The sequence below is a fragment of the Girardinichthys multiradiatus genome, chromosome 4, assembly GCF_021462225.1.
Source record: "Girardinichthys multiradiatus isolate DD_20200921_A chromosome 4, DD_fGirMul_XY1, whole genome shotgun sequence".
Taxonomy (NCBI): domain Eukaryota; kingdom Metazoa; phylum Chordata; class Actinopteri; order Cyprinodontiformes; family Goodeidae; genus Girardinichthys; species Girardinichthys multiradiatus.
In genome coordinates, this window is record NC_061797.1 from 51,046,504 (window position 1) to 51,068,647 (window position 22,144).

The 22,144-nt window shown below is 42.2% G+C and overlaps 1 protein-coding gene across 2 annotated transcripts in view; it reads left to right on the top strand.

Moving 5' to 3' along the window:
- large2 (LARGE xylosyl- and glucuronyltransferase 2) overlaps positions 1-22,144 on the top strand; it is a 93,824-nt gene that overhangs the window by 18,037 nt on the left and 53,643 nt on the right. For both annotated transcript variants that reach the window (XM_047363001.1, XM_047362998.1), the window contains exon 2: positions 20,912-21,016. The gene's annotated coding sequence lies outside the window, so the exon portion shown is untranslated. The remainder of the gene's footprint in view (positions 1-20,911; positions 21,017-22,144) is intronic.

Genomic DNA, 22,144 nt, shown 5'->3' on the forward strand with positions numbered 1-22,144 from the left:
TCAAAAGCAAGACAGATGCTTCAAAGATGTCTCAGAACTTAATGTTGTTCAAAATCCCCATCATTTCCTCACACTTGGACCTCTTCACCACTTGTTTTTTAGTACGCCATCATACATGTCAAGATGAGAAACGGTGTGTTAACATCTTAATGTTGGGTGTGCACTAAAGTCATTAACACAATCCACTGACACCATTATTATGCTGTAGAAATGCACCATATTTCTGGTTCTTATTTTCTCCTGTGGAAAAAGGTTCAGTGAAGTCAGATCAGGTGGTTGTATAGTTCAGAATGGCGACCTGTGAAGAATGGCTTCTTCCAGTTTCTTCTCTGATCCAACAAAACATGTCACAAGATTTGACCCAGTGTTGCGTTACAACGGACCTACGTCTGTCCCAACAGCAGGAACCCATCATTGGGTTAAAGGTTTATAACAGCAGAGTTTAAAGTAGACCAGAGCCATTTATTTGGTCTTTATCTGAGTTCATAAGGTCAAATATTTCTAGTCTTTAAGCTTTTTTATTTGTTGAGTTATAGATTCTAAGGTTTGTTCTGTTTTATGTTGATGATATTATGTTATACTGTTTTTTAATTTTATTTATTGAGTTTTAGTTGATTAAAATAAGGACAGTAAGCATTAATGAGCAGTTACATTTAAAATGTGTAGATTTGAGCATTTCTTTATACTGATCTGTGAAGAATTGTATTAATTTCTATCGTCTGTATAGTTATTTGTTTTTTCATACCTATTTTTGTTTCTATTTCTATTTTTTCGTTCTCCAGTGTTTCCTGTTAGATCACAGTTAGTACTTCCTTCACTGCAGTTCTGCTCCTGTTGGGCCTCAGTGGGTTCAGAGGTGTGTGGGGTTGTCTTCTCCTCTTGCTGGTGTGATGGTTGGGTTGCTGGCTTGACATTCAGGTCAAAGATCAGATAAGAATCTGGATGTGTTGCTTTATCATTTTTGCATGCTGGAGGATAAAAGTGGTGTCTCACATTTTGTTGTTTCACTCCTTATTGGAAAATACTGATATTTATGTTGGAAATGTGTTTATAGGGACCTTTTTATTGTTCAACATTTCACCCAGTGCATCTCTAACATAACTAAAATTAATTGAAGATGGTTGTCATTCCCATGCAGTCTAAAATATGAACACAATGGTTCAGTCGTGCTTCAGATGGGTTTAAATCCCAGGAGGAGCTCGTGTGTCATTCTCCCTGTCTGTTTTCATCTCCTCTGTTCTCGTCAGTCCTGCTGGATGTGAACTTTGCTCCCAGCGTGGCTTCGCTGTCCCGGATGGTGCTGCCGAGTCCAGACTAACGGCTGTTGACGGACCAGCTTGAAACGTTGCGTTTGTGAGAAATGCGCTGCTTGTTTTGATGGATGAGGTCGACGTGTGACAACTTGCTGATATGATCTTCTGTTCAGGGTTTTAGCAGCAGGAGCTGGTTCTTCTGTGTTTTAGTCACAGGAGAAACTAGAACCTGCACACACTGAAGATGTTGACAAAATAAGATCACATGCTTGTTTAAAGTGCATGAAAAATATGTAGATGCTATGTAGAAGCACAGAAGAGGGGTTTCCTTTAGGACCAATGGTTAAATGTTGTTGGAAGCAGCCCCCCACAGCACCTGCTTTCATCAGACAACCACTTTATGCCTTAATAAAAACAGTTGGTATGGTTAAACAGAGGCTCAGAACCTTCTGATGGCCACTCATGTAAATTTTATTCTGTTTTATCTCCTCACCTTTTGCTTTGATTACTGCTCCCCACACTCTTGGTATTCTGTTGATGAGCTTCAAGAGGTAGTCACCTGAAATGGTTTTCACTTCACAGGTGTGCCCTGTCAGGTTTAAGAAGTGGGATTTCAAGCCTTATAAATGGGGTTGGGACCATCAGCTGTGTTGTGCAGGAGGTGGATACATTACACAGCTGATAGTCCTACTGAATAGACTGTTAGAATTTGTATTATGGCAAGAAAAAAGCAGCTAAGTAAAGAAAAACGAGTGACCATCATTACTTTAAGAAATGAAGGTCGGTCAGTCCGAACAATTGGGAAAACTTTGAAAGTTTCCCCAAGTGCAGTCGCAAAAACCATCAAGCGTTACAAAGAAACTGGCTCACATGAGGACCGCCCCAGGAAAGGAAGACCAAGAGTCACCTCTGCTGCGGACGATAAGTTCATCCGAGTCACCAGCCTCAGAAATCGCAGGTTAACAGCAGCTCAGATTAGAGAACAGGTCAACGCCACACAGAGTTCTAGCAGCAGACACATCTCTAGAACAACTGTTAAGAGGAGACTGTGTGAATCAGGCCTTCATGGTAAAATAGCTGCTAGGAAACCACTGCCGAGGACAGGCAACAAGCAGAAGAGACTTGTTCGGGCTAAAGAACACAAGGAATTGACATTAGACCAGTGGAAATCTGTGCTTTGGTCTGATGAGTCCAAGTTTGAGATCTTTGGTTCCAACCACCGTGTCTTTGTGGGGCGCAGAAGAGGTGAACGGATGGACTCTACATGCCTGGTTCCCATCGTGAAGCATGGAGGAGGAGGTGTGATGGTGTGAGGGATCTTTGCTGGTATCACGGTTGGGGATTTATTCAAAATTGAAGTCATACTGAACCAGCATGGCTACCACAGCATCTTGCAGCAGCATGCTATTCCATCCGGTTTGTGTTTAGTTGGACCATCATTTATTTTTCAACAGGACAATGACCCCAAACACACCTCCAGGCTGTGTAAGGGCTATTTGACCAAGAAGGAGAGTGATGGGGTGCTGCGCCAGATGACCTGGCCTCCACAGTCACCGGACCTGAACCCAATCGAGATGGTTTGGGGTGAGCTGGACCGCAGAGTGAAGGCAAAAGGGCCAACAAGTGCTAAGCATCTCTGGGAACTCCTTCAAGACTGTTGGAAAACCATTTCAGGTGACTACCTCTTGAAGCTCATCAACAGAATGCCAAGAGTGTGTGGAGCAGTAATCAAAGCAAAAGGTGGTTACTTTGAAGAACCTAGAATATAAGACATATTTTCAGTTGTTTATACTTTTTTGTTCATTATATAATTCAACATGTGTTAATTCATAGTTTTGATGCCTTCAGTGTGAAGCTACACTATTCATAGTCATAAAAATAAAGAAAACTCTTTGAATGAGAAGGTGTCCAAACTTTTGGTCTGTACTGTATAAGTTGAACATTTGGAGTTGAAAATGTGGGGACTAAATATTAAAAGTTGATCAGTTTTTCACCATCTGGGTTCTGTGACATCATCATCTTCTATGATGAACATCCTGTAGTAAAACATCAAACATCGTCAAACCTAAACACCACAATGCCTGTGCAGCCAGGTCCAACGTTCTATTAGCGGTTTACTTTAAAGGCTGTTTGTTCTTGAAGGTGAGGCTGAGCTACGCTGCTCCAGACGGGGGACGGCTTTGCCCACTCTTTCACTCCAAGCCCATTGTTGTCCATGGCAGCAGGTTTAAATTCAGTCCTCCTGATCCACTGTCCTGAATCCTCCTTCTTTCCTTCCTTGTAAGCTTCCCTTCTCATAAACTTCCTTGTGTCCTTCCCGTCTTATGTTCTCGCTTCCTTTGATTCCTTGTGCCCTTCATTTTCTTCCTTGTGTCCTTCCTTCCTTTCTTTCCCTTCATTCATTGATTCCTTTCCCTATGTTTTTTGTTTTCCCAGGACTGCGAACTCTGCAAAGCTGAGTCTGGAAAAATATGAAATTTTTACGTAAAGGATGAGTAGGAAATCTGTTTCTAGATCTTCTGAAGGTTTTACCGATGCTGTGAGAGGAGCAGTGAAGCAAAACTGTGCTGAAAACTTGAGAATAGCATTTCCCTGTTTAGGAAAATAGAAATCTGCCTTTTTAGGTCATGAATCTATCTAAATTATCTATTTAACATGTTTCCTAATGAAAGTTTTGGCTTATTGACGCATAAGAACCATTTAAAGGGCCATGTTCATCAGATCCTACCTAATACAGTCTTTATGTACTGTAATTAGCCTCTAATGTTCATGGATTTCCCAGAACATGTGCAGCATTCTTCTGTTGGCTGTGTCCTCCTTTACTCCCTGTGAGTCGACTCTAAGGTTTCCAACCGGGTGGATAAATTATAATTCGGAGCCACGTGTTGCTGTTTTTATTCTAGTTTTGTATTAAAGGGCAGGAAGTGAAGGAAATGAAGGCTGAATTCTATTTCTTATGGGTTATGAGTCTCCTCTTGCTCCTACATAGACGTTACAATGATTGATGCTAAAATTATTCCTCCACTAAATAAGACTTCGAACCATATTGATTCGTCATCAGTCGTCACAGATTCCTTCTAAGTAAATGGACACGTATTTTTCTCTGGGCTTTCAACAGTATTTTTTATGCTTGTTAAAGAAGATTGACTAAATGTAATAGTTGGAAAGACGATAATCTGCATGTTGACCAGAAGAATAAAATGGTGGGTTCCCTGTGGGCGGAAGTGATGTGAATGTGGGCTCACATCAGGCCTTTAAAGGAGCAGAGGTCAAATAAAACCAAACGCTGTTGGTTCAGAGCTGAACTGCCATCATGTGTGCAGCATTTTAACACCGTTTCTCCCAGAAGCTGTGGGTGTGTCTGTGAATGGTGAAATGCTGCTGGTCAGCTGATGGTCTCAGGATGCCGAGTCAAACTGAAGATGGAACGGGAAAACTGAGGAGGGTGGGTGATCTTCAGCTGCAGCAGGGAGGTGGAGGGTTGGAGAAGACTTTACTGAAACAAGGTCTCACAGTGTGATCTGTCCATTCATCTCCACCCATCGTTCCGTCAGGTCTGTCTGTTAGGGCTAGGCAGTCATCGTACCGGTTCCCGTTGTTTGATTTGTCATCACAATGATAAACTGTACAGTATATTTGCAAACCATTGTTGGTTTCATGAGAGCAGCACTAAATCAACATATTTAGGAAACTAATTGAATGCAGAATGTTGTGCTGTTTAGTGGTAAAGGTCACAGCCGTGCAGTAAACTGACAAAAAGATAATGCAATAAATGTTTAAGATTTTTATCGTTATCGAATATCACAAATTAACATGATAAGCTTTTAAGTCTATGTTTCCCAGTCCTACTGTCTATCCATCCATATTTGCTCAGGGAATCCCAAGGTGTTCCCAGGCTAGAAGATCTAATAGCGACCCTCTGGTGGATCCTGGGTCCCTCATGTTTTCTCAGTAGGACACCTGGAGAACCACCTCAGTTGGTTCCTTTCATTGTGGAGGAACAGCAGCTCTACTGTAAGACCTCTCAGATATCCTGACCCTCATCTCTTAATGCAGAGCTTTGGGGCTCTCAGAGGAACTTCTTAGAGCTCTGGAATCTTATTCTTTCAGTCGTGATCCATATTTCCAGACCAAAGGTGTGGGTTGGAAAGTATCTGGATCAGTTAATTAAGAGCTTCACCCTTTGGGTCAGCTCCATCTCAACCACAACAGACTGGAGAAATGCCCTCAGACATATCCACAGTGTGCTCATCTGTCTCCTGCATCCTCCGGCCATCACAAATTATTTACTCTTGTCTCCAGAAAAGAAACAAAACGACTACAACAGAATTGATTCGCTTTTTGTTCAGTGCGTTGCCAGTAGGTGGCAACTAATAAGGAGTCGTCCCTGCAGGAAACGAAGCTTGAAGAGGAAGAAGTGCTGTGAGATTCCACAATATGCACATTCACTGAGGATTATCCTAATCTCTGTGGATAGAAGGGATTTTCTATCATATCCTGGAAGATGACGGTCGCTCATGCAAGTTTTTCCTGTGGAGCGGAAACAGCTGGTCAATCATTTTCAGCTTCATCAAGTCAGATAGGATTTAAACAATCAAATGTCCAAGTCCTCTTTAAACCAGAGCCTCTAAACCTGATTCTGTTTATTTTACTGCAGAAACACGAGGATGGGCATCAACGAGGACTGCATTTCACTTCCTCTACTGTGGATGCAGTACTTATTAGTACAGCTGTGCTTCTCCTACTCGTCATAGCAAAAACAGTATTTGTTTTTTTTTTTTACATTTTTTTATTTTCTAAATTTGAACCAAAAATGGCATCAAGACTCCAGCTTCAGAGAAACCAGGTCACAGAGAGAATCGGCTCATTTGCATGCTCCCTCCTGATCTAATAACTGAGGATTCAAACATGAACATGCACACAGCTGACGATCTGATGGCTCAGAGCGTGCAGCTTGCTGCTTGCTGAATGTTTGGGATCAGACTTTGTGAGCAGCGACACAGAACAAATACAAATTTAGATAAATCATGAGGCAGCTTCATTACAATGATGCAGAAACAAAGTATTAATCTAATATTCATGAAACTGTTGTGTTCATTTAATTACCCACAGATACATGTAGGGATACTGCAGCGCTGGATAGTTTGAAATGAGTGATAAATGCAGAATCACTATTTTATGATGCTCCGACTCATCACAAGTGTTTCAACTTCCTGTCAGTTCAGCTCCTTCCCTCCTGACGTCATTGAAGGTGATGAGGACTTCAGATCAAACTGAAGGATTTCAGTCTGAGAACTTCAGAAGTTCTGACAGCTGATGGCCAAAGTCCCAAACTAAACTCACATATTTCAAATTGTCTTGGTGATTTTTATCTCATCTATTTAAAGGGGGTGGACAGCACATGAAAAAACACTTCAGTCATGTAAATGGGCCGGATTTAGCCATGCATGCAAGGACTCTCCTTTATCTGCAGACCCCTGCAGGTAGGGATGGGAACCAAATTTGGTACATTTTAAAGGTACCGACAAAATTCCGTCGGTACTGCAGAGTACCACTTTACGTAAAATCAAACAGTACCATGTTTTGGTACCTAGATAGATCATTGTGACACTGAGGAAGATTGGGCGATTTTCCATGCTGGACATGAACACAACATTGTACGCACAAGAGCGTAATGACGTCAGTAGCCGCTGGTACTGTCAACAAAGCCTGGCTGATAGAAAGCTCTAGAAAGTATGGCTCCACTTCTCATAATGTGATGCAGACTTCGATCGCTGAAATATTTTTGACGCAAAGCGGGAATACTTCTAATCTGAGGAAGCACCTGGTTAGGCGCCAGATTTTTCTCCAGGCTGAAGAGTGCACAGTTTTCATCAGCCTCAGATCTACGGCTACAACTCCTGCATTCAGTACCGTTAGCACACCTGCATCCGTTAGCGACTCGTTGGCTGCAGCAACATGAAGAAGAAATGTTTAAAACAACTGAGACGTTACAAGACAAACAGCCGGATGTTGGTTGATAACTTCATTAAAGTTTATATATTGATAAATAAATATATTAAATTGAAAAATTTTGAGATTTTATTATTAAACGAATTAGCATTTATTACAACATAAACGCAAAAAGTACTGGTACCATTGAGTACAGCTATCCATTTCAAGGTAATGGGTTTCGCTACCATATCAGTTCAAATGTGAAAGGTACCCATCCCTACCTGGAGGTTAATGGTATGAAGGGTTTTAAGGAAGGAAACAGAATTACACATTATCAAATAACAAAACATGGTCAGTTTGCAACTTTGGCTTTTGATTATCTTTGAAATTTCTCTAGCTGATTAACGCGTTACTCCGCCTCCCTGAAACCCAGGTAAGATTGCACCTGATCTCAATGTTTCTGGGCCAATGAGTCTGGCCGAGCCCATAGAGCCCAGCTCGGCACGAGGCGCTCTCCGGCGAGCTCCTTTTCCAGCCCTGCATCCAGGAGGTGCTCTGGTCTCCTTGATATGGGTGTGGTTCACCAATCCCTGTGGTCTACCATCGTTAAATCACTGAATCACCCTTGGTCCTATCTCTCCCCAAGTTGCCTTGGGAGACCTTACCAGGAGCTGATGTTTTGGACAACATAGCCCATGTGATCACAGGTTTACACAAACCGCTGCTCAACACACACAACTCCATGGATTCACTCCTGGGAATTGGATCAAACTGAATGTACAACATCCTGGATACAAGCAATTTAAAGGAGCTCAAGGCTGAGTGAAGAAGGCTGTCTCAGCTGGGGCAGGTTAGGCTCCTGTGACCCATTCTTTGGAGGTTTTCTAGGAATGTGTCACTGGGACAAGACCCTTGGGCAGACCCAGAAATTGCTGAAGGGCCTAAATATTCATTTTAGGCTGAGGATGTCTTGTGATAAAGTTAATTATTTTCCATAATGTAATGATGAAAATTTAACATTCATATATTTTAGATTCATTGCACACTAACTGAAATATTTCAGGTCTTTTATTGTCTTAATATGGATGATTTTGGCATACAGCTCATGAAAACCCAAAATTCCTATCTCACAAAATTAGCATATCATTAAAAGGGTCTCTGAACGAGCTATGAACCTAATCATCTGAATCAACGAGTTAACTCTAAACACCTGCAAAAGATTCCCGAGGCCTTTAAAACTCCCAGCCTGGTTCATCACTCAAAACCCCAATCATGGGTAAGACTGCCGACCTGACTGCTGTCCAGAAGGCCACTATTGACACCCTCAAGCAAGAGGGTAAGACACAGAAAGACATTTCTGAACGAATAGGCTGTTCCCAGAGTGCTGTATCAAGGCACCTCAGTGGGAAGTCTGTGGGAAGGAAAAAGTGTGGCAGAAAACGCTGCACAACGAGAAGAGGTGACCGGACCCTGAGGAAGATTGTGGAGAAGGGCCGATTCCAGACCTTGGGGGACCTGCGGAAGCAGTGGACTGAGTCTGAAGTAGAAACGTCCAGAGCCACCGTGCACAGGCGTGTGCAGGAAATGGGCTACAGGTGCCGCATTCCTCAGGTCAAGCCACTTTTGAACCAGAAACAGCGGCAGAAGTGCCTGACCTGGGCTACAGAGAAGCAGCACTGGACTGTTGCTCAGTGGTCCAAAGTACTTTTTTTGGATGAAAGCAAATTCTGCATGTCATTCGGAAATCAAGGTGCCAGAGTCTGGAGGAAGACTGGGGAGAAGGAAATGCCAAAATGCCAGAAGTCCAGTGTCAAGTACCCACAGTCAGTGATGGTCTGGGGTGCCGTGTCAGCTGCTGATGTTGGTCCACTGTGTTTTATCAAGGGCAGGGTCAATGCAGCTAGCTATCAAGGAGATTTTGGAGCACTTCATGCTTCCATCTGCTGAAAAGCTATATGGAGATGAAGATTTCATTTTTCAGCATGACCTGGCACCTGCTCACAGTGCCAAAACCACTGGTAAATGGTTTACTGACCATGGTATCACTGTGCTCAATTGGCCTGCCAACTCTCCTGACCTGAACCCCATAGAGAATCTGTGGGATATTGTGAAGAGAACGTTGAGAGACTCAAGACCCAACACTCTGGATGAGCTAAAGGCTGCTATCGAAGCATCCTGGGCCTCCATAAGACCTCAGCAGTGCCACAGGCTGATTGCCTCCATGCCACGCCGCATTGAAGCAGTCATTTCTGCAAAAGGATTCCCGACCAAGTATTGAGTGCATAACTGTACATGATTATTTGAAGGTTGCCGTTTTTGGATTAAAAACACTTTTCTTTTATTGGTTGGATGAAATGTGCTAATTTTGTGAGATAGAAATTTTGGGTTTTCATGAGCTGTATGCCAAAATCATCCGTATTAAGACAATAAAAGACCTGAAATATTTCCGTTAGTGTGCAATGAATCTAAAATATATGAATATTAAATTTTCATCATTACATTATGGAAAATAATGAACTTTATCACAATATGCTAATATTTTGAGAAGGACCTGTACAGTACAGACCAAAAGTTTGGACACACCTCATTCAAAGAGTTGTCTTTATTTTCATGACTATGAATATTGTAGCTTCACACTGAAGGCATCAAAACTATGAATTAACACATGTGGAATTATATACTGGACAAAAAAGTGTGAAATAACTGAAAATATGTCTTATATTGTAGGTTCTTCAAAGTAGCCACCTTTTGCTTTGATTACTGCTCCGCACACTCTTGGCATTCTGTTGATGAGCTTCAAGAGGTAGTCACCTGAAATGGTTTTCACTTCACAGGTGTGCCCTGTCTGGTTTAAGAAGTGGGATTTCAAGCCTTATAAATGGGGTTGGGACCATCAGTTGTGTTGTGCAGGAGGTGGATACAGTACACAGCTGATAGTCCTACTGAATAGACTGGCCATCATTACTTTAAGAAATGAAGGTCAGTCAGTCCGAACAATTAGGAAAACTTTGAAAGTGTCCCCAAGTGCAGTCGCAAAAACCATCAAGCGTTACAAAAAAACTGGCTCACATGAGGACCGCTCCAGGAAAGGAAGACCAAGAGTCACCTCTGCTGCGGACGATAAGTTCATCCGAGTCACCAGCCTCAGAAATCGCAGGTTAACAGCAGCTCAGATTAGAGAACAGGTCAATGCCACACAGAGTTCTAGCAGCAGACACATCTCTAGAACAACTGTTAAGAGGAGACTGTGTGAATCAGGCCTTCATGGTAAAATAGCTGCTAGGAAACCACTGCTGAGGACAGGCAACAAGCAGAAGAGACTTGTTTGGGCTAAAGAACACAAGGAATTGACATTAGACCAGTGGAAATCTGTGATTTGGTCTGATGAGTCCAAGTTTGAGATCTTTGGTTCCAACCACCGTGTCTTTGTGCGGCGCAGAAGAGGTGAATGGATGGACTCTACATGCCTGGTTCCCACCGTGAAGCATGGAGGAGGAGGTGTGATGGTGTGAGGGATCTTTGCTGGTGACACTGTTGGGGATTTATTCAAAATTGAAGTCATACTGAACCAGCATGGCTACCACATCATCTTGCAGCAGCATGCTATTCCATCCGGTTTGTTTAGTTGGACCATAATTTATTTTTCAACAGGACAATGACCCCAAACACACCTCCAGGCTGTGTATGGGCTATTTGACCAAGAAGGAGAGTGATGGGGTGCTGCGCCAGATGACCTGGCCTCCACAGTCACCGGACCTGAACCCAATCGAGATGGTTTGGGGTGAGCTGGACCGCAGAGTGAAGGCAAAAGGGCCAACAAGTGCTAAGCATCTCTGGGAACTCCTTCAAGACTGTTGGAAAACCATTTCAGGTGACTACCTCTTGAAGCTCATCAACAGAATACCAAGAGTGTACGTAGCAGTAATCAAAGCAAAAGGTGGCTACTTTGAAGAACCTGGAATATAAGACATATTTTCAGTTGTTTCACACTTTTTTGTTCAGTATATAATTCCACATGTGTTCATTCATAGTTTTGATGCCTTCAGTGTGAAGCTACAATATTCATAGTCATGAAAATAAAGACAAGTCTTTGAATGAGAAGATGTGTCCAAACCTTTGGTGGGTACTGTATGTTTTCTTTAAACAGATATAATTTTAGGTGTCATTGCATTACCTGAACATTTAATGTTGGTAATTTGGCAATGAGGACATCATGGTAGATGTATCAAACACTTTCTATGAGTCAATAAGATGGTAATGTGGCCCTGTCCACATGACGCTGGGTTGTCTTTGTCCAGCGTAAAGACAGCCAAGTTTACTTGGATTGTTAAAAATAAAATGAGCAGAAATCTGCCACAATGTTGTCTGATGAGTTGCTCACTGTCTCATGACTGATTCCTGCATAATAAACTGTTATTCCTTGAAGTCTTTCCTCTCCAATGTTGAGCTGTATCTGGGAATATGGTCCTTTGTGTGTTTTTCCCGCTCTCTTTGTGGGATGTCAGAGCTTCAGTGCATGAGCACGCCGCTCCCACCTCTGCTCCCACTCACTCAGCAGCTCAGGTTCATGATGAGACGTGTCGAGAAAGCAGCAGATAGGATTTGTACCTGTTTATCTCATCGTGCAGCCATTGAAGCCCCCTCATAATTTCCCTCAAGTCGATAAAATGTGTCGACTCGTCGTACGGAAAGACGTGTGCAGCTAATGATCTGGAGGAGACGAGATGACGCCGAGTCCGATCACGTGGCTTAGTTGGAAACAAAGAGGAATGAACGGAAGATGGAAAGAGAGATCATGGTTTAGACCTTTGAAAAAAGTAAAAGGTGTATTGTTGATCTTATTGATAAATTATTCAAGACCCATTAGGTGCTGAACTGGATGAACCAGGCTGACAACTGGTGAGGTAGACAAGAGAAAACTTTGATTTTCCTCTGTATAAAATCTGAGGTAGAATACTTCACCAAACTTTTTCCATCTTCACAGCCAAACACAGACTTTCAGGGAATATCACCCCAGTAGGTCAGTATTATTTTACCGTGTTTGTGGGTCTGTATCTGGTACCGGTACCAGTCATTTCTGATGTACAGTTGTGTGTAAGAAATCCCATTATCAGCCTCCAACTAAGCACTGTATTACAGGGGTTGGACAATGAAACTGTAACACCTGTCATTTTAGTGTGGGAGGTTTCATGGCTAAATTGGACCAGCCTGGTAGCCAGTCTTCATTGATTGAACATTGCACCAGTAAGAGCAGAGTGTGAAGGTTCAATTAGCAGGGTAATCAGAATCAGAATCAGAAAAGCTTTATTGCCAAGTACGTTTTTGGACATACAAGGAATTTGTTTTGGCGTAATAGTTTTGCACAGTTTTGCTCAAAATATTGAAATGCACACAACCTTATGGGTGACATACCAGAGTTCAAAAGAGGACAAATTGTTGGTGCACGTCTTGCTGGCACATCTGTGACCAAGATGCGTAAAAATCCAATAAAACACAGAGAGGAGTGGGACAGAGGCTGAAACAACGAGGATGTCGAACCCAAACATTAAACCAACTGGACTTCAACAGTGGTGTTGATCGGCTGTTTACCGTTGGACTGGGGTGGGAAGCGTCTCATTATTCCTCAGAGGCCGCTCCAAACTGCTCCGGCGCTGGAGCTGGCAGAGAGTGAGCGAGTCGCCGGGTTAATCATGCTGGTACTCTGTGTGGTCTGCATGAAAACGGGTTTACTGAGACGTTTTCAGAGCTCCCTGATCTTTATCATGGAGATTATAAAACACATTCAGCATTTTTCTGTACAGCTTCTCTCTTCTCTGATCCGTCCCCAGAGGAGCCTTTTCACCATAGGAAGCTGTTACTGATCCCTCTGAGGATTTTTGCAAATCAGGTTCAATTAATCAGAATCGGTTAAAAACGTCTCTGTTTTAACCTGGGAGAAAACATGAACCTCCATCTTCTTTCAACACTGAATGGCGAGCAGAACGGGGAGTTGAAACTTTTCACCCTCCTCCCTTTCCTGCCTCCAACGAAAGCCACAGTCTCTCCCAAAGTCCCCAAACTCATCCGAAAATCCGTCTTATCTCAGTTCCTCCGTTTTTATTTTTTAACTCAGCACCAGAATCTTCAGCTGTTTGAGCTGCTTTGAGAATTCAGAGATTGAAAAATAAACTCAAATTCATTGTGAGCTGAGTTTTTCACCAAGCATGCTGTGAATACTGCAGGAACATGAGAGCGGAGAAAAATCAATGTGCTGCAGCTCTGTGAGGAATACGCCAGCATCCCAGACAGGAGCAAATAAAGGAAACAACTTTTATCCGACCGTTTTCATCTCATCCTATTGGTTTTAGTCATCTTCCTCTGCTGTCCTTATATTTACAGTTTGGAGCTGAGGAAAGGAAACTAGAAATAAATCAGGTCTTCAGAAGATGGTTGAGGGCCTCTTCAGAGTTTGCCCTGAGGCACATTAAGGAATCACTTTCAAAGATCCTGACGTTCCTGTATTGTCCAGAAAAATATGGAAAAATACAGATTTTATTTATTTCTTCAAGACTTTATGTGATCCGTCCGTCCATCCACAGGTAACCAGAAAGTTTCTTTTGAAAGTTTTTATGATGTAAGCTTGTGAGCTAATAAGACCGACTATCGTTATTTAATCAAATCTGTCAGGAATCAAAACGAAGGAATAATGATGTTTTTAATGATGACTTTATAATTAGATTGCTCCTCTAATGTCTGCTTTAGATAATCCTGCAGGGTTTTAGCTGCCAGCAGATCAAACTCCAACAGGAGGAGTGTTCAGTATTCTTTGAATCATTGAGTTTAATGATCAGAGTACATTCAGCTGAAGATATTACAAGCAAGCAGAGCAGAAAATTAACACCAGGGCTGCTGAAGGTTCCCAATCTGTGACTGAAAATGCCACTGCTGCTGGTATAAAAACACATCAACCTCTTGAACCATGATTCAAAGACCTGCTCCTATTCAAAGCTGGAGTTTCTCCTGGAAGCATTCCTGCTGCTAAAAGTCCACAATCATTTCAAACCGCTACTATAGACTGTTCTTTAATTGTCAGTCAGTCAGTCATTTTCTACCGCTTATTCCATAGTGGGTCACGGGGGAGCTGGTGCCTATCTCCAGCAGTCTATGGACGAGAGGCAGGGTACACCCTGGACAGGTCGCCAGTCCATCGCAGGGCAACACACAACCAACCAAGCACACACTCATTTATACACCTAAGGGCAATTTAAAGAGACCAATTAACCTAACAGGCATGTCTTTGGACTGTGGGAGGAAGCCAGAGTACCTGGTGAAAACCCACGCATGCACGGGGAGAACATGCAAACTCCATGCAGAAAGACCCCCGGTCAGGAATTGAACCCAGGACCTTCTTGCTGCAAGGCAACAGTGCTACCAACTGCGCCACCGTTCTTTAATTGGATGAATGAATTAAGTTCATAGTATGCTGAGTGGATGGAAACCTGTCTTTTATTTTGCAAAACCACAGTGTAATTTTTGGCAGATCATCAGAAATTCTTCATATTGTAAAGTGGAAGGAAAATGATAGAAATCTGAAAAGTGTGGCGTGCATTTGTATTTAGCCCCCCTGAGTTAATATTTGGTAGAACTACAAATGTTTGAAGGTCTGTCTCTACCAGCTCTGCACATCTGGAGGCTTAAATGTTTTCTCATTTAATAGTTAGGCTCAGTCAGATTGGATGGAAGGAATCTGTCTTGCCATTGACTTATAGTTGGATTTGGGTCTGGACTTTGACTGGGCCATTCTAACACATGACTATGATGATGTGTTCAGGGTGATGTGCACTGTTAGTTTTCCTCCACAAAGTAATTTGCATGTAGAACAAATTCGTTTGAATTTTTTAAAAGTGAATCTAGATGGTGTCGGGTGGATGTGAACTGATCGCCGACTCAACTGCAAACACTTGTTGCCGACAGGAAGTGAAGAAAGAGGCTGGGCCGGGGGCACAATATCAGCTGCTTTATTTGTAACATTATGAAAGTAACTGACAGCAGAACCGAGCAACAACACAAACTTTTAACTAAATAATTACAATCGAGTGTCTAAAAAGATACAATAAGAGAGAGATACTGAAATACAGAAAATAATGAAGGTCAAACCGAATCAGAATCAGTTTGTTCAGACAAACAAGGAATTTGACTCTGGTACACTTTGCTCTCGATAGTAAAAAATATCTTTTTAAATTAACATTTATACACAATTGACTTTCCAATAGAATATAACATGAGATCAGTATGCGAGGTGTAGTTCTGGAGCTCTGACTGTCGAGAGTTCATCAGAGAAACATCCTGGAGGGAGAAACTATCTCTGTGGCGGCTGGTAATGAAACCTAATATAACAAACTGACATTTCTGAGGAAATATTTTTCAACTTCATAAATCCTTCAGTTTATTTGTGATGTCCAGCCCAAACATGTCATTGTCTGTTAAGATAGAAATAATAATACTTTTCAGATCAAAGCCAACATTGACAGTCTTTCCAAAACTTACAAACAACCTGAAATTAATGGTGGTACGCTTGTTCCTTCAAACTACCGCTCTCGGAGGAGTTTGAGTTCAGTTGGTTTCAGTTGGTCTGATGAATCCTGTAGCTGGTGATCCAGAAGCAGGTCCAGTTGCTCAGTCTGTGATCTCCAGGCTTCCAGTCGGTTAGTGGGAACACCCAGTCTTGTTGTGTCCCCAGCCTAATAGTTGTTCCCACCTGAGCTGTACATCTCTGCAGTTCCTCCAGAGTACCCATGGCCCTCCTGGGTGTTTCTCTGATTAATGTTATCAGTCTAGGTAGACGTCCATGTCTTGGTAGGTCTGCTGTGGGTCCATCCTCTCTCCATGTTCAGGTGATGGATGGAACAGAGCTCTGGGAGATGTTCCAAGCTTGAGGTGTTGTTGTAGAACCTAACCCAGCTTTAAACTGAACCAGAACCTTCTCCCGGACTTGTCTGCTGTGTTCCTTGGTCTTCATGATGCTGGTTGTTCTCTAATGTTCTCTGAAGAACCTCTGAGGCCAGAAACAAAACAGCTGCTTTTATACTGCAAACGTTACACAATGGTGCTCTCTATTTACCAATTAGGTGACATCTGAAGGCAACTGGTTCCACTGGAGGTGTATCAGAGTAAAGGGAGCTGAATACAAATGCAAATTCCTGCTGATATTCACAAAAATGATCATATTACGTCCCTTGGTCTCCTCCTTCTACTCCTCCACTTCATCTGGTCTTTCTGTGGTGATAGAACTCCAGGAAAAAGATGTAGGTCAGGTAATCGATAAAAACCTCACTGTCTTACATTCTGTCTCTCTCTGTCTGCTGGGATTTCAACTCGTTCTTCTACATCAGCCTTCAGTGCTTTCCCTTCAGGTATTTCTTAATAGCGTTTTTGTGTGGTTGGTCTCTGGCCAGATTCTTTGTCTCAGGTGAACTGTAGCTCACTCATCTTTTCTGAATTCTCAATGATTTTTTGTTGCTGTTTTTGATTATAAGAATAAACTAAAATGACAACTGAGTGCTGAAGTTTTATTTGAGCATATTTTCAGACGATAACAGACCCGTAGTCACAGCACTTTGGAGAGAACTTGTCTAGAACATATATGAACCTGCAGTAAAATAAATGTTTGATTGACACTCATTAAGGCGGGGCTTGTTGCTGAGACAGAATGTGATTGGATATCCTTTAATGGCAGAGGGCGTCCAGCTCTAGACCCGACTCTCCTGCAGCTTTATTTATAGGGTTATTATAGCCTTATTTCTTAGAAACATATTTTAACTCCACCATGACTTGAAGTTTTGAATCTAGGTTTACGGGAAGAGATTTGGTTTGTAGCCAAAATGACTGTCTTTAATTTGTCAAACCTTACTTTGTAACATCAGGCTCTTGAGATGAGCCTCTCTGTACCTGACCTCTGGTCCCTGTCATCTGTAATGTGTTTGGAATAAGCTGATTTTCTTGCCAGTTTGTTTGCCTGATGGCTGATGTTCATTAGGAGACCAAATAAATAGATTTAAAATTAAATAACTTCATGAATAGAAGATGTTGGCTTGATGCAGTGGGTCTGTTTTCATTAACTCCCAAATTCACCCTGAAATCCATTTAGTTAAATCAATAATTTTGTGTTTTTTGAAATAAAAGCTCCAGCGTGTGATCACAGACGATTTATCCTCGTTTGACTTGTATGATTTGCATCGTGAGGCTTTGAAAAGTCAAACATCAAAGAGTTAACTTTCAGACTGTCTCTCTGCAGCTTAAACAAAACCTGCTAATTGGCTTCAGTTTGATGAAGTCTTTTAGTTCCAAATCTCTCTTCGGTTTTGTTGGTTTCCACGTTTATAGTTTTAACATCTGATTTTCATTTGTTTACATCAGAACTTAAATGGATTATTTAAAACACATTCACACGGATTCGAGGACTTTCTTTGACCAAAAATACAAGAGCTCAATCGAAGAGTTTCCAGGCTTCAGTTAGCAGTTAAATTTGTTAAATTCATGACGGGAAAATTAGGAAAAGACAAAACGACCTGTTTGGAGGAGTTGAAGGAGAGACTCTTAAATAAATGGCAGCATCACTTAGATTTGCAAAGCTGCACCTGAATGAAACACAAGTCTTTGGGAACAATGTCCTTTGGACCAAGGAGACCAAAATAGAGATGTTTGCACGGTGGTGGAGGTATGATGGTTTAGGATTGACCATTCTGCTTACAAAAGCATTTTAGAGTCAAATGAAATGTGAAGCCATCTTTCTGACAGCTGCAGCTTGACCCAAACCTGTGCATCACCAGGACAGTGATCCCAAACACAGCAGAACATCTATATCTACAACCAAATGGCTGAAAAACAAAAGAATTGAGGTGTAGCAACGGCCCAGTCAGGGTCCAGACTTCCACCTCATTGATTGTGAAATGCTGTGGATGGATGGATGGACCTCAATCAGGCGAATCGATGTTGAAAAGAAGGATGTAGTGAAATTCCTCCACAACAATATGAGAGACTGACAACGTCACGCAGGAAACCTCCACAGATAGTTATTGCAGCTACAAGGGGTGCACTTAGTTTTTATCTAACTCAGACCCTGCTATTGACCAGATCATTTTTAAAATCCTAGAAAGAACCGAACCTTCATGATTGGTTGTTCCTGATGTTCAGCTTGTAATTGTGTTGTTAAATGCATTATGGGAAAATGATGTTGGGACCTTCTAGGGCGGCAGAGATTTAAGACTTGTACGGTTAACTCTGAGCTCTGCACCCATCAGCAGAACTGCAGAATCATTCTGGTAAAACTTCAGAACAACAACCAGAACACACAAGCGTACGTTAACAAAGCTGTACCTCCCCTGATTCTGTTTACTGCCAACTAAAACATAAAGGCCCAGAAATTACCCGTCTCACACTGGGTTGGGCTCCATTCGGTTTGGATCCCGCTCCCTCCCTCGCTTCATTGCCTCAGGCCATACGAAGCAGCTTTAATGGCTGCTGTTGTTTCACGCTACAAGCCAATCTGGCGCGGTTCCTGCAGCCATCAGAAAGCTGTTAGTACACAACAGTACCAGCTATCGGCAGCAGTAAAAGCAACCCGGAACCCCCCCGCTGTTCAGGATCATTCCAGAACCCCCGCATCTTCCGTGGTTAATGCAGATTAGGACTGTCGGCATGTGAGGTGTTTGTTTATCACAGGCTGCAGATCATATCGGGCTCTGGGGCAGAATTTCTCAGATTCTGACCGCTGCGGCGTGGCCCGGCCTCCCTCTGCAGCAGAGAGAAGCTGCCATCTGGACCCAGAGCTGAGGCAGTGCCAGGGAGGACAAAATCAGGACAAGAATCTTCTTTTATTTTAAGCTTTTCGCTGCTTCTTTCACTCCTTCCATCTGCCCCTCCGTCCCATCAAAGGCTCACCAGAGATGGTTTCCCTGCCAGAAGTCGCCTGTAATGAGCCCAGCCTGCAGACTGAAATGACATTTGACTCAACAGTCATTACTGTAATGACCACTGAAGTTTTTATTGTGGTGCATCTGTTTCATTATGGTTGAACAACACAATAGGGCACCTGCAGCTAAGTTCTCCATTGATGCAGTGGGTTCACACTGTCTGGAAAACGATCTGGATAAGTACGGCATAATGTGGAAAGTTTTTCGTATTTCTAAGCTTTATTCTCTGCTCATTTTTAAAAAAACCACCCCTGTATTTAAAGCTGTAACAATGGAGAGTTTAGTGGTGTAAAAGCACACTTATTGGTACCGAAAATGTTCAGTACATCCCTGTCAGTTCGCATCACACGTGTAGAAAATGGAGTGGAGAAAGGAGGCAAGTCAGAGGATTGGCTAGGCGGTATGAAACTGATATGATCGGTATGAAAATTAGCCCACTACTGTAAGAGCAGTGTTCAATTTCATGAAGACAGTTAGTCCAACTCAAACCTAATTACTTCAGTCCATTAAGTCCGTTTCAGTCACAGAATTCAGTCGAATATCAAAGTCCAGTTTGAAACAGTTCTAAAGCTACTCTAAGCAGTCGGATCCAGTTAAAATCCAGTTATTTAAATGTTTTCTGTGGATTGCATCAGTTCGCCGTCCTGAAGAGAGGAAGAAGAAGCCCAAAGCTGGCCGACAAGAAAGGATGAAGGAGAGGTGAAGGTTTTAAGCCGATTGTCCGTTAATCAGCTGATTGGTGATCAGTTCATTTTTCCCAGTTCTGCCTCAAAACTATAACGTCCCACTGTTTTTCTGTCAGTAAACGCATCAACCAACAGCATGCTCTTTGACGCAGTTTTAGTTAGAAGTTAGGAACATCTGTTAATGCATAAATAGGAAATGATCTTGTGATTTGATTAGATCTGGTTAGACTCAAACTAGTTCCTCTATGGAGGAACCTGAAGAACATCTTCTACAGGCCTCATAGATCAGGTCTCAAAGAAAACAGGAACTCTGGATCTGCCTGGAAGAGCCTGATTGGTGCCTCTCCACTCATGGCTTGTAGCTACATAACTAAAAGGAAGATGTTGCATGTTTCTAGCTTCTCTTCCAAGCAGAGGGGTTGCTGCACCTGGGGTTGCAAAAATGGGCACAGCTCAGTTTTTGTTTTACAGAGACACAAAGTTTAGGAACCTCAACATGTCTGACTGTGGCTGAGGAGTGCCTCAGGAAGCTGACCTGATAAACTTCCTGTAGGTTTGTCTGTACTGGTTGTTGAGACTCACCCCAGAGGACCTACCGACAGTGACTGGATGCTGGTCCAGTTCTGACTGTTTTAGTTGATCCCTGCTTAGATCGCCGTGTTTGTCTTTAAAATGGTTCCTTTTAGGTGAGACCCTGAGATCATTGTGTTCATTTTAATCTGGTGCTCCAGGTGACACGATGTTAGCAGCAGCGATGCCTCCATGACTGCATGTCAGAGCTGCATGATGAGCAGGAGAAGCCCGGTGCAGGAGCACAGTGACGGGTTCTGGTGACAGCAGCAGAAACAAAGTAGAAACATCTGATGGATGTCAGCTGAGATAATGAGAGGAAGGAGGAGCTCAGTCTGCTGCTGTTTCAGTTTGATCCTCTGAGGCCTTCACTGTTTGACATTCAGCAGCTCAACACCAATCTGCATCTTCTCTTGTTTTGCTGTTTTTAGGATAGATTTGTTATTATAATCTGTATATGGTCGTGTTTCAGCTGTCATCTCATATTTGTATACCTTTCCTTCTTTGTGTTTTTCAGGCTGGATTTTCTCCTGAAGGTTTCCATTGAAGCCATCGGAGACGAGGAGCCATTTTGTCACCGCTCATCAGTTTTCTCACGCTGGGATTTACATTAGTGACTCTAGTAAGGACTCTCTTTAAATTGGCTCTCTGCTTGTTAAGGTGTGCTCTTACCATGTTGTGTTATTTGTTTTTGCTGCTTTGCTTCTTTTTTCTGCGTCAGGAATTAGAGAAGTTGCAGAGGAAATTATTTCTATGTGCTCGAGGCGTTTTTGGTTGGGGTTTAGCACAGCGGCGACGTGGAGTCTCATTCAGAGGAGTCAGCTCTGAAAGAAGCACCACAGGCAGATCAATACTGCAGAGCTTCTCCTTCTTTCCTGAGGTCTCTATAAGAGGGACTGTATTTGTTAAATGGAGGAGACCCGTTGCACAAATCTTTGTAGCTTGGATTAAGATGGAGATCATTTCTGTGAATATTAAAATGTTTTCTACAGCTGTGCAGTTTGAATATAACCTTAGACAGATTATGCACCAGAGCAGTTATGATTAGCACTGCACAATATCTCTGTGTTCAGCATGAATATATCTTTAAATATTTGTATAAATGTTAGTTTATTACATAATTATTGTGTTTTCAGGCTCTATGCCAGGGATTTATTTGGGAATGTTTGTTTGTTTGTTTGTTGCAGCAGAAAATGTAGACAGATGCAACTTTTTTATTAAAACCAGGCAAGGATGGGTGATTTGGACTTAAAATGTTACACCATAATTAATAGTTTTTATTTAATGACAACAAAAGTGGTGATAAAAAGTCTTTTTTGAGCCAACTGTATGTCTGTGACTGCAGCCAAAGCCCTATGAACACATATACTGAGCAAACATGCATGTTTTAACACAGCCTCACTTCAGGACACCAGTCACATAAAGAAGTGGGATTTTTACCACTAAGCTGATTCTGATTATGACGATAAATGTATCACGATATGATGAAAGCTCATCTCTAAGTCGAATATATCTCAGACATCTTCACTGGAAGTTCACATCTCTACTTCTGTTTTAAAAAGCTCCTAATTTAAGCATTTAATTTAGCACGGTATCAACTGGAGATTGTACATGCTACTTTATTAAAAGCCATTTATAAAGATCAGCGCAATTGTAACAATAGGGGGCGCTAAAATGAAGTAGCTAATGTCTACTTGAACAGAAAAAAAACAGCTGTATGATTCAGACAACCATATTTGTCCCGTCTTAT